The 15,524-nt window shown below is 43.5% G+C and overlaps 1 protein-coding gene across 1 annotated transcript in view; it reads right to left on the bottom strand.

The window, feature by feature from the left end:
* Positions 1–15,524, bottom strand: part of LOC309889411 (netrin receptor DCC-like) — a gene marked incomplete at both ends in the record, with an annotated part of 358,394 nt that overhangs the window by 72,324 nt on the left and 270,546 nt on the right. The window lies entirely within an intron of this gene.

Below are 15,524 nucleotides of genomic sequence, written 5' to 3' on the forward strand. Positions count from 1 at the left end.
CGTAGCACTCATCACCCTGAGCATTTCTAAGAGTTTTGTGCCATTTCAGTCCCTCCGATGGCCACGGAGATGTGACTGCCCCCTCGCCACATCCGTGTAAAGCCAGTTAAACCTCCTGGGCAAAAACTTATCGCCGATCCCAACTCGTATGAGAATTTAATCCGAATCAGAGCTTTTAATCAGGATCAATCACTAATTTTGTTCTAACTTTGCTTGTCTTGATTGTACGGGGGATCATTCCTCAACACGCCGTGCACCAGCTCAGGAATGCCAACGCCTCTCTTCCCTTCACCCTCTACCACATCAGTTGCTCATCACAAAGGTGCCTTTCTCCTACTCTAACAACTTCATTTCTTCAGGAGCCTTTGCTGAGGGACCTTATCGAAAGCCTTTAGGAAACCCCAGAGAATGATATCAACCGGATCTCCCTGCCCACGCGCTCCGTGATTCCTTCAAGGACTTTAATGGGGAAGCGAAGCAGGACTTCCCTCCACAAAAGCTGTATTGATTCCTCTCCGTCATATCACGTCCATCCGTGTGTCTCTTCATTCTCTTCTTTATTAGAGCTTCTATCAGTTTGCTCAGGAAAAGCACTCGATTTACCGGGCCGGACTGATAAGAGAGCTGATATTGTACATCAACCTTTTTTTCTCCTAAAACAATCTGGGTACCAGCACTTCCCTGCAAGTCTCCGGTCCTTTGAGGGTTTCACCCACCAGGATATAAGGTCTTCACGGTGTGAAGGGTTTCTGATGGAGCAAGGCCTCGAAATTATCTCTGCACCGGCTCTTACAGCACCTCATTATGCATTTTTAGACAAAGAGAAAAGCTGACCACATCACAGTGGATAGTTTTTGACCAAACACAATTTATTACCATTATTGAGTTGCTTAGGCCCTGCATAAATACGTTATAGCACATACCAAATTAATTATTGCAATAGAAAAAAATCAATGTTGCCCATATATTGCCCCGTGATTTATGGTTACAATCAATTATACATTTCAAAATCAATACCTCGGGTTTTCAGCGCCGAGTGAAATAATGCTGGGGTTCTTCCATTAGGGCAGAGCAAACTCCGTTTTTCAATTGCGAGAGTGATTGTTTTGAAAACAGACCTGGTCGCTTTGCATATTGAAATTGCCCCCATATAAAACGTTTATGGGGGAATGCGAGCACACCGAGAGCGCCTTTAAAACATTTCTGCTGACAGCTCCGAGGACGCCGTTGGGTAACTCGTTTGCTACCGGCAATGCGTGGAAGAGTGAAAGCAGAACCACCCTAAAGTTATTTCCCCTTGGACCTGGGGCATCCTGAAAAGCTGGAGATGATAAGAAGTATGTATGGAGAAGAAACAAGAAGAGGAGGGGCAGAAATGCTTTCAGGGACCTTCCGCACAGCTCACGCAGGTTGCAGGAAGGATTTGTAGATTGAAAAATAAATCTTTCTTCTGATTAGGGGAAAAGGGGGGTTCTTTCCAGACCCACCCAAAGCTGTCACTGCAATAGCAACAGTTCACTTCACCTCAACTTGGTCTCCATGGCCACCACGGCGATGCTTTTTATCAATAGTGCTTAACACGTGCCCCTTTGATCCGGGAAAATCGATGAGTAACGTGCTGCCGGGCTCCTTGTTCTTTCTTCTGCTTCGGAAAGAGCAGGAATGGCGAGAGCTCTAATCCTTCCCACTTTAGCCAAGGGGCGACTCACAGAAAGGAAATATTTCCTTCCTATTCCATCGGGATCCCCTTGCAGGCGGTGCTTTGCAGGCTGCAGACCACACAACTTTCAGTTCATCTCTCCCCGATCAACTGTATCTGATGAACCTTTTCAGAGAGAATAGATATTGGCGCAACATTTTTCCATGTTTTCACGTTTTTGCCATGTTTTCATGATTATTTACGCCAAACCAGTATAAAAAAAAAAAAAAAATGAAGGATTATCTCTACCTCGATCAGAAATGTGGAGCATCATTAATCTTATCAAATCAACGTTTCTGGATGTGCAAAGACCATTTGTCTATCTTGGTCCATGAATCTCTGGACGTAAATGTTCGTTAAGAATAAGAGGGGCTGCTGTGAACGGAGGCGGATTAAGCATCCAGAACACACTTACCTCGCTGTGAAAAGCTGGAAAAAGTTCAAAAAGGAATAACTCAATGACTTGATGCAACAACAGAACGGGTTATTAGTCTCCACGTATGGCTAGCAGCAAGAAATTTTTCAGTCCAAACGCGACCCATGCACGAGCTGGGATTTGAAATGAATTTCCTGAGCAAGGCGGCAGGGTTGGGAGCCAGTTGTGTCCTCTTTTTGGAGACCTTGGAAACCAAGCATTATCTCCCAAATCGGGTATATACGTTTTGAAAGACAGACAGGTCTCACGAAGGGACTTAAAAAAAGACTGGATTTAAAAAAAAAAAAACACAGCAAATCCTCAGGTGTGCTTTCGAGCGAGGCTAGCGCTTCAGGCTTTGAGCAAACATGGAAATCGATGTCTCATTTGTGCAATAAGACGAGCTAAGCCTGGCATAACTGCAAAATAATAGATTTCAGCAAGAAACGAAGCATCCTGAGGTGAAGTAAAGGGTGCTTAATGTACTGCCACTTCGCTAGGTGTGAGCTCTCTCTTCAAAGAGCAGGCGAATTCCTGGGAAATGCTTGTTATATACCACACACGCGGCACAGGAGCTGATTATCTTTATCTGGACAGTCAAAAGCATTTACGAGTCAGACCTATGGAGCCTACGGAGATCCCAGATGATGATGATGAAATGAGGGTGTCTTGATTTGAAAGGCATTATTTTTATTCGTACAGGAGGCAGCGGGCAAGGAAAGAAGAAGGAGAGCCCTTCACAGCATGCACTGTGACCTCCCAAAGTCCTGCTAGAAACATCTGAAGGCACCGGTGGGCAAAGACAACAGGGTTTTTCACGTGATGGTTTGCAAGCCGAGGAGCAGAAAGGATGAGGCTTGGATCCTTTTTTTATTTCCAACCAGTTCGGCTCTTTTAAGTCCTTTGCTGCACCACTTCCCAGCAGCGTGAATCCTCGCCTTTGATCCCACGCCTTCGGGTGCAGCCCTGGACTTGGCCAGGCTCAGAAAGAGCTGCTGGGAGTAGGTAGGAGATTGGAAATGACCCCGTCTCCAACACATCCCCTTCCCCTGAAGGAGAGGGGAAGGGGCTGAAGGTGAGAGCTGTGTTTCTCCCACCCCACCGCATCCATCCCAGCACCCTGGGCATCCTCGCTCCTCCACCTCCCGCAGGTGAGGGCTCTCACCGTTCAACCAAGCCAGGAGCTGCAAATTAATTTACAAATACTCCCTGAAGCTGGTGGTGGTTGCCTTGGCTACGAGCAGTTGTAAAGTTCCCAACCATGGTGTTTCATAAAACCACTCTCATTCCCAAGAGAAGATAATGAGAAAAAAAAATATGGGAGGACTGCTAAGGTATGAAGACCTTTCCAGCCAGTATCGTCTTCTCCGGGTATTTCTCTTCTGAGCTACGTCTCCAAACAGATATTTTATTAAAACTGCATGATCAAATACTTAAAACCACTTGATTGCCACATTCTTAAAAAAAAAAAAAAAAAAAGAAAAAAAAAAGAAAGAAAGAAAGAAAGAAAAAAGGTGATAGCAAAGAAGATATCCCAGTGAAAGAAAATTAAGGATAAAAAATGCCTCTGGGTGTCTTCGCTAACTTGAAAAGAAAAAGAGGATGAAACACAACCAAATACAAGGCTTAGACAAATCAGACACCTTGGGCAGAGGCTTATGATGGCAAAGGAACAAAACAAACAGAAAATGGTGAGCTTTGACAACAAATAATGGAAAAAAAAATCAGAATTTTCTCTCTTCAAATGTAGAAAACTTCTAAGGCAAAGCGGCTTCTGAGATTTTGTTCTATATATTTAAAAATAATCATGTACAGTGCAAACGTGTGCTTTTTATGTGAGTGATGTGGAATGCCGAATTGGGTTTGGGTTCCAAATGGGGTTGTTCAGGCTGGAGAAGGCTCTGGGGAGACCCTACAGCAGCCTGCCAGTACCTCAAGGGGGCTAGAGGAAAGCTGGGGAGGGACTTTTTGTTAGGGGATGCAGTAATAAGGCAAGGGGGAATGGGTTTAAACTAAAAGAGGGGAGGTTTAGGTTAGATATTAGGAAGAAATTCTTTACTCTGAGGGCTGTGCAGCACTGGAGCAGGTTGTCCAAAGAAGTTGTGGATGCCCCATCCCTGGAGGTGTTCAAGGCCAGGCTGGATGGGGCTTTGGGCATCCTGGTTTAGTGGGATGTGTCCCTGACCATGGCAGGGAGAAGAATTAGATGATCTTGAAGATCCCTTCCAACCCAGTCCATTCCGTGATTCTAAACACTAAACAGGGCAGCATTTTTCTTTTCATTAATGGGAAGTGCTGAGACCAATAACTTTCCCATTTAAAACAATTTCAGTATTTAAAAAATGTGAGATTCCTCTCAGGTAGCAGAATTAATTGACTTAACCCACCAGTTGTTGGTGAAAAAGGAACATCCAAAGCAAACAACCCCAGTACCTGGCCAGGGGATTGCTCGTTTTCTCCCCATGGCACAGGAGAGCTGGCCTAACCATGAGCATCTCACTTCTAGAAGTCAAAATTAGGACAGGAGAATCTGGCTTTCAGTTTCTCCTTGCATTAACTAAGCAGTAAAGGGTGATAACTTTTCCTATTTAAGGCATTGTTAGACATTGTAGGCCCTTTTAGACATTTCATTTGAAAATTCAAACCAGCTTGTAAGAACTTTGTACCTCTGTTTGAAAACAAAACCCTCTGAAGTCACTAAGAGATGCCACTTACTTGAAATGCTCTTTATTTGTAAAGAACATTATACTCGTGAAGATTTTCAAAGCTTTGGCTTCTCATTCAGAGTCAGAATGCTAGGCTTTCATTAAGGAAGAAAAAAAAAAAAACTGCAATAGGAAAATCCATCTAGCATGTTTTCAGAGCTGTAGCAATACATTTCTTTTAACTCATTCTTGTGCTGATGACACGGTTATTTACAAGAAGCTGTCGTACATTGGCTCAGCCAATAAAACCACTTCGGAGCTGTTGCATTTTTTTTCAGCTAAGCACAAGGAATGGCGAATATTGCAGTAAATTCATCTTCCTCCATCCCAACACCTGCTAAACATCATAAACTTGCAAAGGGTCGCAGTCAGCTGCAAGAAAACCAACTGGAACTTTACAGGTCCAGGGATCAAAGTAACTATCAATACTTCAATCAGGTTTTCAATTACAAATGCCTTTAATTGATTAGCACTTAGCAGCACCTGTAGTTGGCTATCACTTTAATTACTGAGTATACTGATGCTGATTACTTAGACGATATCAGCCTGAGAGCCTCATGATTAAGAGTTTATAAAGCAAAGGGCACAATAATTTCAAATTAATTAGGCTATTAAGATTCAGATTAAAATCAAAATCTCCAGAATATTTTAAAAAATTCCACTTTAAATAATGTTAATGCCTGCTCCCTTGCTGCCTTGTGCTGAGAGATCTGTGCCTGCAAATCACTCAAATGCAGCCGGCTCCCTCTTACTCCGAGGAAAATACCTTCCTGGAGGTGATCTCAGGGTTGAAAAGGCACCAAAAGTGCAGCTGGCTTCATGCGTGCACAATTGGGAGTTAAAATGCCCGGCAGAGGTCCTGTGCCCATGACTGGAGCACCAGATCCTCTCTAAGCTTTAACTCTGATTTTCTGTATATTTTTTTTATGAAGCCTCTTATACTCTCCTTTTTGCAGTTCCAACGTTTTCATAATAATAATACTAAAATTATAACTGCAGTAGAGGTGCACGAGTCTCAGTGTGAATGCAGGTTACTGCAGTAAGGTGGCATGGGAGTGCAGGCTGTACCTGCTTCTCTTAATGTACTATTAACCTGGAGGGTGTCTCTTGGGCCCCTTAGGTATAAATCATACAGATCCTTCCCCAGCAGAAATGCTCAGATTTAAAGGGCTAAGTCGGTCAGATAAAATACACTATTTTGGGTATAGAGCTGAGTGAGTTGCTAAAAAGACCCACCTGGTGCTCCTCAGCGTGCCTGGTGCACTGGAACAGCTCCCCAAGCCCAAGTAAGAGCACTGAGAGAGGGCTGGAAAGCAAACAAATGGCCACAAAGCTCCTGTTGAACCACTCGAAGATGGAAGACGATGCCAAATAATCCCTTTTAAAAGACCGGGGAAACAATAAGATATGGAAATGTCCGCAAAAGGAAAGAAAGAATGCCAGATATTGCTGGGGTTGGCAATTTTTGTGTCTGAAGAGTAATGCTGTGGATTGCACATTTCAAAACCAGCACCCAAATGGATTGATTTCTAATTAAGGTTACAGTGAGACTTCCCAAGTCTCCTTCTCCACTCTCCTTGAAGAACATTGCTGCTTCCAGTTGGTTTTCACGGGAATTATAGATGTAGTAAAGGGTGACAGAGGTCAGAGAAAGCAGGGCTTGAGCAATGGGCTATAACCAAACCTCATCTTCACTTCTGTGTTATTTCCTCTTTCTCGTGTGTGACTTGGGCAGAGGATGGTGGGAAAGATCCTCACTGCTTTGCAAATTATTTTTCTTCATGTTCATGACAAATATTCCTTGTTTCTAGTCCTTACTTCTCAGAAACCGCCTGTTTCAGCTGCCCCTGCCACCTCCCTGGCTGTGGCCTGCTCCGCACAGGAGCACCTCAAACATTAGTAGTGCCCTTCAGGATCCAGAGCACACCTCGCTCACTCATTTAAAACCAGGTTACAGATAAGCTGTGACATAAACAGGAGCAGCAGGGAAAGAAGTTTAGCTTCATCCCCTCAACATACTGCACTATCATACTCCCCCTGCCCGCCAGGCCGCGTTCCTGTGTGGGGCGGCCCAGGCTGCCCAGAGAGGGGTTGGGGGCTTCTTGGGGACATCTCCAGGCTGGTCCTGGGGCTGGGCACCCTGCTTGGGGGACCCTGCTGGGACAGAGGCACCCTGACGAGTCTATGAGTCTGGATCCAGGAGCAGAATCCCGGATACGGACTTCTGAAGCCCTTTCTGAAGAGATGCAGAAAGCAGGAATGGGAAGGGACATTGCGACGTGTCCGTGTGGTGCTTAGTTGCTTTCCTTTCCTTTTAGCCACAAAAAGCATACTTCGAGAAACTCCTTCTTAAGTTTTGCTGACAAAACTCCCTTTCTTAAGTTTCTTTGACAACATCCCCGAGTTGCATGCATTTTTTTGTGTGCGCTCTATGGAAAAATGGCACTTTGAAGTCTCTCAAAGCTTTGTTACAGCTTCTTATTCACAGAAAAGTGTTACTTTTCCTTTTGATTATACAAACATATCGCCTGTCACCGAGGTTTGGCCCTGAATGCTAATAAAAAGTGTTTTCGCAAAGCTGTGTTTTAATGATCATGCAGCCATGAATTTTATCACTGCCTTTTCATGAGAAGACCTGAAAGACAAATATATTCTGACCTTGGATCCAATTAAGTCACTGGAAAAAGTTCAAATGTAATGGTAAAGGATGGTTCTGTCCCCATTCGCAAGTTACTTATCAAAGAGCTGGCCGAGGAGTGCTGGTGATAGCAAGACGTAATTGAAAACCAAAATGGAGTGCCACGACCCTCAGGTACGCTTTCAAATTCAATCAAATACTTGTCAAAACAAATTGTCAGCTCCCAAGTCTCTACTCTCACCTCCTGCATGCTGTACTTACGTGCTGTGACACCTACAAGGGAATATTTACTTCTTTGTTCAGTAACTTGAGGCCAGGAGGCATCCCATGGGACCTGCTCCAACGTCCTGGGCATGAGGCTCCTCACACCGTGGTCCTATACCAGAGAGCGGCCAGGGAGCAGGGGGCTTCTCCCATGTAGAGCAAAGTTATCTAAACAGAGGGGCAATTCTCATGGTTCACATCCCCAGAAGCTTCAAAACGAGAATGTAAAATCTGACATTTCACGAGAAACGAAGGCGCCCTGGCATTTTCCCTCGGGTAAATCAGAACCCTTCATCTGTCCCCGACACCGAGGGCAATCCCGCTCCAGGGTCCCGTTCCTCAGCCTGTGTTTATTATCTTAGCATTTTGAAGCCTGCCCACTGCTTAATTCCTCCCCGTTTCATACCCCAGGGCTTCTCATATTCATGGCTTCTGATTGTGCTCTCGGTTTTCCAAGTCTCTAAAACGCTGGCTGAAACACAAAGGTTGTCCAGGTAGCACATCTTGCCTTAAACACCTCCAGCTCCAGCCAGCTGTGAAAATACATAATCTCCAGTAATTATTTCTGTTTTCGCTTCTACGTTTTTAGCTTAATTATGTTTCCTTTTAAAAATTGAAGCACCGGAGGTCCCTGTAATTATCACGGGACACAGACACACCGAATTTATCTGGGAAAGGTAAATGGCTAGAAGTCACTAGACAACCTAACACACTACATTGATTTTTAGGATTAATAGGAACATAAGCCTTTAAATTTTGCACCCATTGGCATCTGTTTAATTAAAGACTTTTCTTTCCCTGTGGTCATTCAATAACGCTGAGATGGGCTCCAGAAAACATCGACTCAGATGTAAAAACGTGTTTTCTATTTTCTATCTCTAAAAAAAGGAGTTAACAACTCTCTTCTTTGATGTTGGGTTATTTTTTTGAACTTGGGAGAAACAACCCTTAAAACAAAGCAATTACAGTTATAGGTGCTTATATTTATATGTATGTAAGCCATACTCTGATGCTTGAAAGTATATTTTCTATGTTAATGGCAAAAAGCCATGCATGCCACCAAAGAGCAACGTTCCAGTAAACCAGTCCAGAATTTGCACAGAACCATGCCAGTGACCAGCTGGGTTTCCCCAGGGTCTCTGCAGGCGCTCTGAGCTTTCTGGTGCGCACATCATGCTCCTTCAGCTGGTTTCTGTCTGCACTGTGCAAGCCCAACCTCCTCTGCTGATACGAGCACAGACCGATACGTCACCGTCCAGCGAACATACAGCTCTTCATGTCACGCTTTCCCTGAAAAGATGTAGGATTTCTAACGAGCACTTGGCTTAAGAGACCTGCCACCGGCCATTTTCAGCCACCATCACAGCTGCTGCTGGGTTACTTTCAGTACAATTTCTCTCCCTACAAAAATCAGACCGAATTTGCGGAATTCAATGAGACCCAGAAAAGATACCGGGCAGCTCTAAGGCAAATCTGTTCAGCTTGAAAGCTTGTTTGGAAGACCTCCTGTTCGATGATATAAAGGACCACAGAAGGATATTCCTCTACGGTGAAGGACACTGGATCGAATCCAGCCCCAACTGTTGTTTACTACTAGAGCAAAGAAGTTTCACTTTGCTATAAATCTGTTGCTGGATGCTCAGAGCTGGGTTCATCCCGGTTAATGTAGTTATAAAACTGAAGCATCCCAGTACTTGGTCAGAGAAGGACATCACATCCCTCTGAAGCACCCTTCAGGAGGTGCCTGCCCCTCATCGATAGTACGAGCAGGGTGATCCATTTCCATGAGTAAATCAAGTGCCTAAATTTACATGGTATGGATCCAGATCAGCGCCAGGCACTCCATTAATCTGACATGAATCCGAGCTATGTCGGAAGAGACGTAAATACCAAAATACTTTATGATAGAGTGGAAAGAGACAGAAATGTCAATGAATCATAGAACGGTTTAGGTTGGAAGGGACCTCTGGAGATCAGCTGGTCCCACCCCCACGCAGTTATTTAATGCTTATTCAGCTCATATATACTTTTATACACCCTCCGGCTGCTATTTTTGTTATCTCCCTGCAGACCACAGCAGGCAGCCCCTCTGCCCTCACCCTGCCTATTATGGGCTGTGCGACCCCTCCGAGTTAATACTTGTCTGAATGGGATACAGGGGAAATCTGGTTCTGCCTGACCTTGAGAGATGGGATGGTACTGTTCAGTTTAACACGCAAAAAAATGGTTTATTGAGGTACGTTTTGGAGGCTTTATCGGATTTCCAAGGAAGAGGGAGACGTGCACAACACAGCCAGAATGAACAAGCAGCCAAACTTCGATTACAGCCCTGCCACCCAGTGCCACTACATTAAAAAAGTTATTTTGCTTTCAGGAGATTTAATATCATAGCGTTACCCATAAAGGAAGGTACAATAGAGTTGTCAAGAAAAATGAGAAATAATCCCAGCTACGGGCCTGGCCAAAGCCAGGTCGGGCTGTGCTGAAGCACAGCAAAGAGACGCATCCAGTGACCCACCAGCCTTGCACCCCATTGCTGCTCTGTGAATAGCTAATAAATACAGCACATTTTCCACATGCATTTCAGAAAATAACCCGGCACACTAACAATGGGGTGGATTCCCACCTGACGATCAAAATTAGCCATCGCAGTTGGGAAGTTCGCTCAAGAAAAAGCTCAGAATAGCAGAGGTAGCACTTCTGGCAGTTTGGACCCTTGCGGGCATATACTTTCAAAGAAAAAGCTGCAGTGTAAGAATTATGCAGACAGTGATGTATTTGAGTCCTGTCTGCTCTCATTATCCCGGGCACGGTATTTCTGCCCTGCAGGGAGAACAAATTGAACAAGAATTCAAAGTTTCCGAAATTTCCCAAGTAACTTTATGGCGCCGCGCACAACGCACTTGCTCCCTAAGTAAATTAAGCGGCTGGTTTCAAAGCCAGTGCGTTTTATTACAGCAGACTGCCATGACATTTGCCCTTCAGGGAGGAAATCCTGCAGGAAACCTCACCATTACTTCACAGATAACATTTAGGATCTGGAAGGGGGAAAACCCTGGCAGCAGCCCCTTAAACTTTACCATCACATCTCGTCCTATATGGTTTTCCTCAGCTCTTGCTTAGACAGAGGACCAATGTGTATATTCTGACCTCTGGCAGTTTTACTAAAAGACAGAGCAAAGTAGCAGGAATTACAGTCACAATTAATAAAGATCCCGTTTGATGCTAGTGTGCTCTGGTGAGCAAAATGCTGGTTTCTTTTTTTTTATTATTATTATTATTTTCTTTACCATATTTTATTTGCAAGAGGTACATGACTGCTTGGGTACCATCCAGCAGATAAGAGGAAAATTTTGCTTCATTATATCACATTATATCGCTCATTTGCTTCAATTTTCTTTGTCATGAGCTTATAGGAGGAAGAAAGCAACCATTAAAAAAATTAGAAACCTTTCCTCATGAAAAAAAAAAAACGGGTTCGGCGATTTTCCAGCCTGAGTAAATTACACCAGATGTCAACTCTTAGAAATGCCGGGCTGTCATTATTATGACACAAATAAGCATTTCGGTTAGCTGTTTTTATCAGCTGGGAAAACAAGCTACGAGGCAAGATCAACAGTCAACATAAAATGGTGTCCAAAAATCCTGCCAACATTACTAAATTGCATAGCTCCGTCTTGCCATGCAGGTGAAGTCGTTCATACCCCCCAGACGAACCCCCAGAGACACAACAAGAGCAGTTGGGGCTTAATACAGGACTTTACAAGCGTGGATTTCAACAGTTTTAATGGCCTCGTCAACTGGCCAACCCGTCTCAAGTGCAGAACTGTCCAAATGGCAAAACCCGGAGCTCTATTTCACCTCCTCGTTGCTCCTCACCTGCGTGAGGAAGGCGCAGTGCCATGCATAGCACGTACCAGAAGGGTGAAGCTTTGCCAAAGGTTGGTAATTCTGGTTATAGGGCTTTGTCTCCTATTCAGAGCTGCTCAACAGTGCTGAGAACAAATAACAGCCACATTCCTCATCTCCGTGCCTTTGGTGTGCTGAGGATACCCACGCATGATTTGGGAACCCCATCACGTGCAGGATACGCCCCAGAAATGCTTCTTCTCCTGGTGAATGCTCCATGAACTCTATTTCAATGCCTCACTCAGGTAAAAGAAGCAAGTGCTGGGTATTGCTGCATGGAAATGAAATTTTACTGAGGACAAAATAAGGCAATAAAGAAGGAATTTGTACAACTAAACATTCATAGCCTAGCTCAGAAGTATATTAGAGTGTACACAAAAATATAGGAAACAGCTTAATTAATCAATACGGAGTATGTGAACAGATTTGGAGATATTTAGTTACCCAAACAGGGTTTACTACGCAGTGCAGATTTAGTGAATCCAAGTGCTTCAGCTGTTGCTGCAGATGATGACAGAGCCTCCTCATCCTCCAGCCAAGGTGGGAGATACCCAGCATCATTTGGATTCGTTGTTCAAATGATAACATGCTAAATAAACACTGAGCCGTGTATTTTTCCATTTTAGGCTTTCTGCAAACTACTGCTGCTTTGAAAAAGTGGTTTTCTATAGGTATCAAATTTTACATACCACATTTTTCTTCAGCATCTGAAGAAACACCGTGGTTAATAAACAGTACACAGCATTCTGCTCCGCATCTCCTGATCCAAAGCCCCCTAAAGTCAAGAAGATATTTTCTCTTTTGGTTTCAGTAGATGCTGGATTAGGCCCATAAATTGTATTAATCCTAAAATCACCAGCATTTATTCTTTCATCAAATGCTAAATTTGTACGTCGATGCACCGGTGTGCATCAACACCTCAAAGGTCACTTAGAAGGCAGGGGACAAATCCATTCCTTATAAGTCTCAGATAGTGTCACAACAACCTCAGTGAATGGGAAAAAAACAAACATATATATAAATTATTTCTCTCCCAGTGCCACCTTTTTTTTTCTTTTTTTTCTTTTTTTTTCTTTTTTTTTAAAGAGATCCACCAAAATAATCTGAAGAGCGTTGGAGAATATCACTTGAGCATAAATACAGATTTTCATCAGACTCTTTCTGAATTCGCTGTGAAAGATAACATTAAGCTTGTGAAAAGAGTTAATTATGCATTAAAAGGGCACGCCGGGAGTTAAGGCTACCTTCAAAATTCTGAAGCAAAGCTAATTCTGGCATGAATGATTCCATAAATATCATGCAGTTTAAGCCCAGAAATAGGCTGTTTTATAATTGGTTTATTCTCTGGAGACGTTTCTGGGGATTTTAAAGATGGGAGCACACATTCTGTTGGCTGCGGGGGAGCTATGGGATCCAAATGTGGGGTTTAGGGAGCCAATTTTGGTTTTACTTTTTTGTTTCCAAACACCACCCCCTTAGACACCAATCCCATTAGGCAAGGCTATGTTTATAACATAAAAAATCTTTTATGACTTCTCTTTGTATTGATTCTGCAACACAAATTAACAAGAAACGTTGTTCTCACTGCTTTATACATGTTTTCAACAAGGAATAAGGAAAAAAAAACACACACAGAAAAGCAAGAAAACCCTTAGGTTGTATATAATTAAGACAAAAAGTCATAAAAAATCATTAAATGAAAAAAGAAAAAAGAAAGAAAGAAACCTCAGGTAATGATTTTCATTTAGACTGAGAAATCTTCCAACCGTTCTGGCTGCACAGAAAGACCTCGAGGAAGGAAGAGCAAATTTACAGCTGTCTTCAGGTGCCTTCGTGCTGCCAGCACGCCAAAAACACCTGCTGCAGGAGTAGGAACCCGATAAGAAAACTCCTGGAAACGGTTGTGTTTTATTTTCCAGTTCTTTAGCAGTTGTACAGGGCCCCACATCAAGTCAGGCTGCCATGGGGAGGGCTCGGTGATGGAGAAGGGGCTGGGAGGGTGCTGGGGGCAGGAGACCCACCACGGGCACCCAAAACGTGGCACCACCAGCAAGGGGCTTCCAGCTCAGCACCTTTATTAGCACTTTAGAAATGTTTAAAACTTCTTGAAACATCTGCAAGAAGTCAGTGCCCTGGCTGCCTTCAACACCCAGGCCAAATTTTCTAGGCTTTCAGACCTTCAGACCTGATTCTTTGTGCTCCTCACAGTTTTCAAAGTGCCTCTCCTAACAGATTTTATGAAACCACAGCATCATTCAGGCTGCAAAGACCTCTAAGATCATCTAACCTAGTCCCTTTTGTCCCCTTGCATCCCATTTTCCTCTCTATTTTGCTCCTTTTAATGAAGGGTTCAGGTTAGCCAGCTCTGCAGTCAAACCAAAGCTGCTGCCTCTGACTGGATCTGGCCCCAAAGCATCAATAAGAGCAGCAGTCATATTTTTTCCTTCCAACTTTCCATCCCAGCTGAAGCCTGTCCTGAGGATGACATTTCTGCTGAGACCAACTGTTCGCTAATGGACTCTATCCTTTTATATTTTGTCTCCAAAAAAAAAAAAAAATTGCATTTCTAGTGGAAATTACTCGAAGAACAGTCCATAAAGGGTAATTGCCTTTTTTTTTTTTTTTTTTCCAAAGGTGATCCACGCAGCCTGCCCGTTCATTGTCGTTTCACAGGGATCCTACGACCAGAGAAATGCTCGCCTTTATTTTTGAAGGAAAGGGAAAAATAGCAAACAGCTTGATCCTTATACCTAGGGTGATATAGGGTATTATTCCACTTACAGTTACATTTTTTTCTATTTACGGACAAAAGATGTAAGCTCATTTTTTTTGACTTAAAAAATCAAATGAATGCTGCTACTGAAACATTCTTTCTGCACAGATCCTGGGATGGGGAGGAAGGAAAGACTTTAGCATTTACAAATCCAGCGCGACCATAGCCAAATACGTCATATTCCTGAATACGGCTCATTCTCACTTAAAATCACCCCTGAACAGAAGGATGAAACTGAAGGAAATCCCCATCCACTCCGTGGAGCACAGGGACTTGATAAAAACACCCAGACATCCCAATTGCTTTGGTTTTGCTCTAATGAACTCTAACCGCAGGCTGTGATGAAGATGTACGATCCCTTGGGCTGCATGCAAGTATGAACTACTCCAGGCTCCAAATCCTTACTCCTGCTGCTTTTTCTCAGCTACCAAGACAACATTCAAAGCAAAACGTTGCTCAAAATACTTGAAATCTTTTACAGGACAGTGAAAATGCAGTCAGCAGCTTTGTGGGATAACTGTTGTGTTTTTGTTGTTTTTTTTTTTTTTTTCTCCGTATCTGCAATTTCCCTCCCATTCCTGGCACTCTGGGACTTATTCAGAAGACACTGGGGCCACTTGAACTGACCCATAAAAATATATGTTTCCACCAGTTAACTCTTTCAATAAATGCCATTAGTTATGCCACTTTTTGACAGACGAACTGCCTCCATCCCCTAGGAACTTTCCTACCCAGCACTTAACCTCTTAAATATTAGGCCGAACGAAAAACTCGACAGCTTCAGAAAGTGCCGAAAATCTGAATCCCAATTTGACACCACAAGGTATTTCCTTAGAATAAAAGTATAAATCTAGATGTCAATAAGTTCACAAAACTCAGAAAAAAAAAAGAAGAAATCAGATTTTACAGAGGCAGTGGAAGCTCTCAGCCAGGCCAAAGGGAGCGTGGAGGAGCAGGCCTCATGGCGACCCAAGCATGAGGTGCTGGCTTTTCTTTACTTCACAACAATTATTTCTGTTTCTGGAACACAAAGGAGCCTTCTCCAGATGAAACAGGCCTCCTCGAGGTCCAAGCACCTCTAATGAAGGTGCGTCCTCTCTTGAAATGTTGCCAAGGAAGAA

Source organism: Aythya marila, assembly GCF_965140915.1.
Source record: "Aythya marila genome assembly, chromosome: W".
In the NCBI taxonomy this organism is placed as follows: Eukaryota; Metazoa; Chordata; class Aves; order Anseriformes; family Anatidae; genus Aythya; species Aythya marila.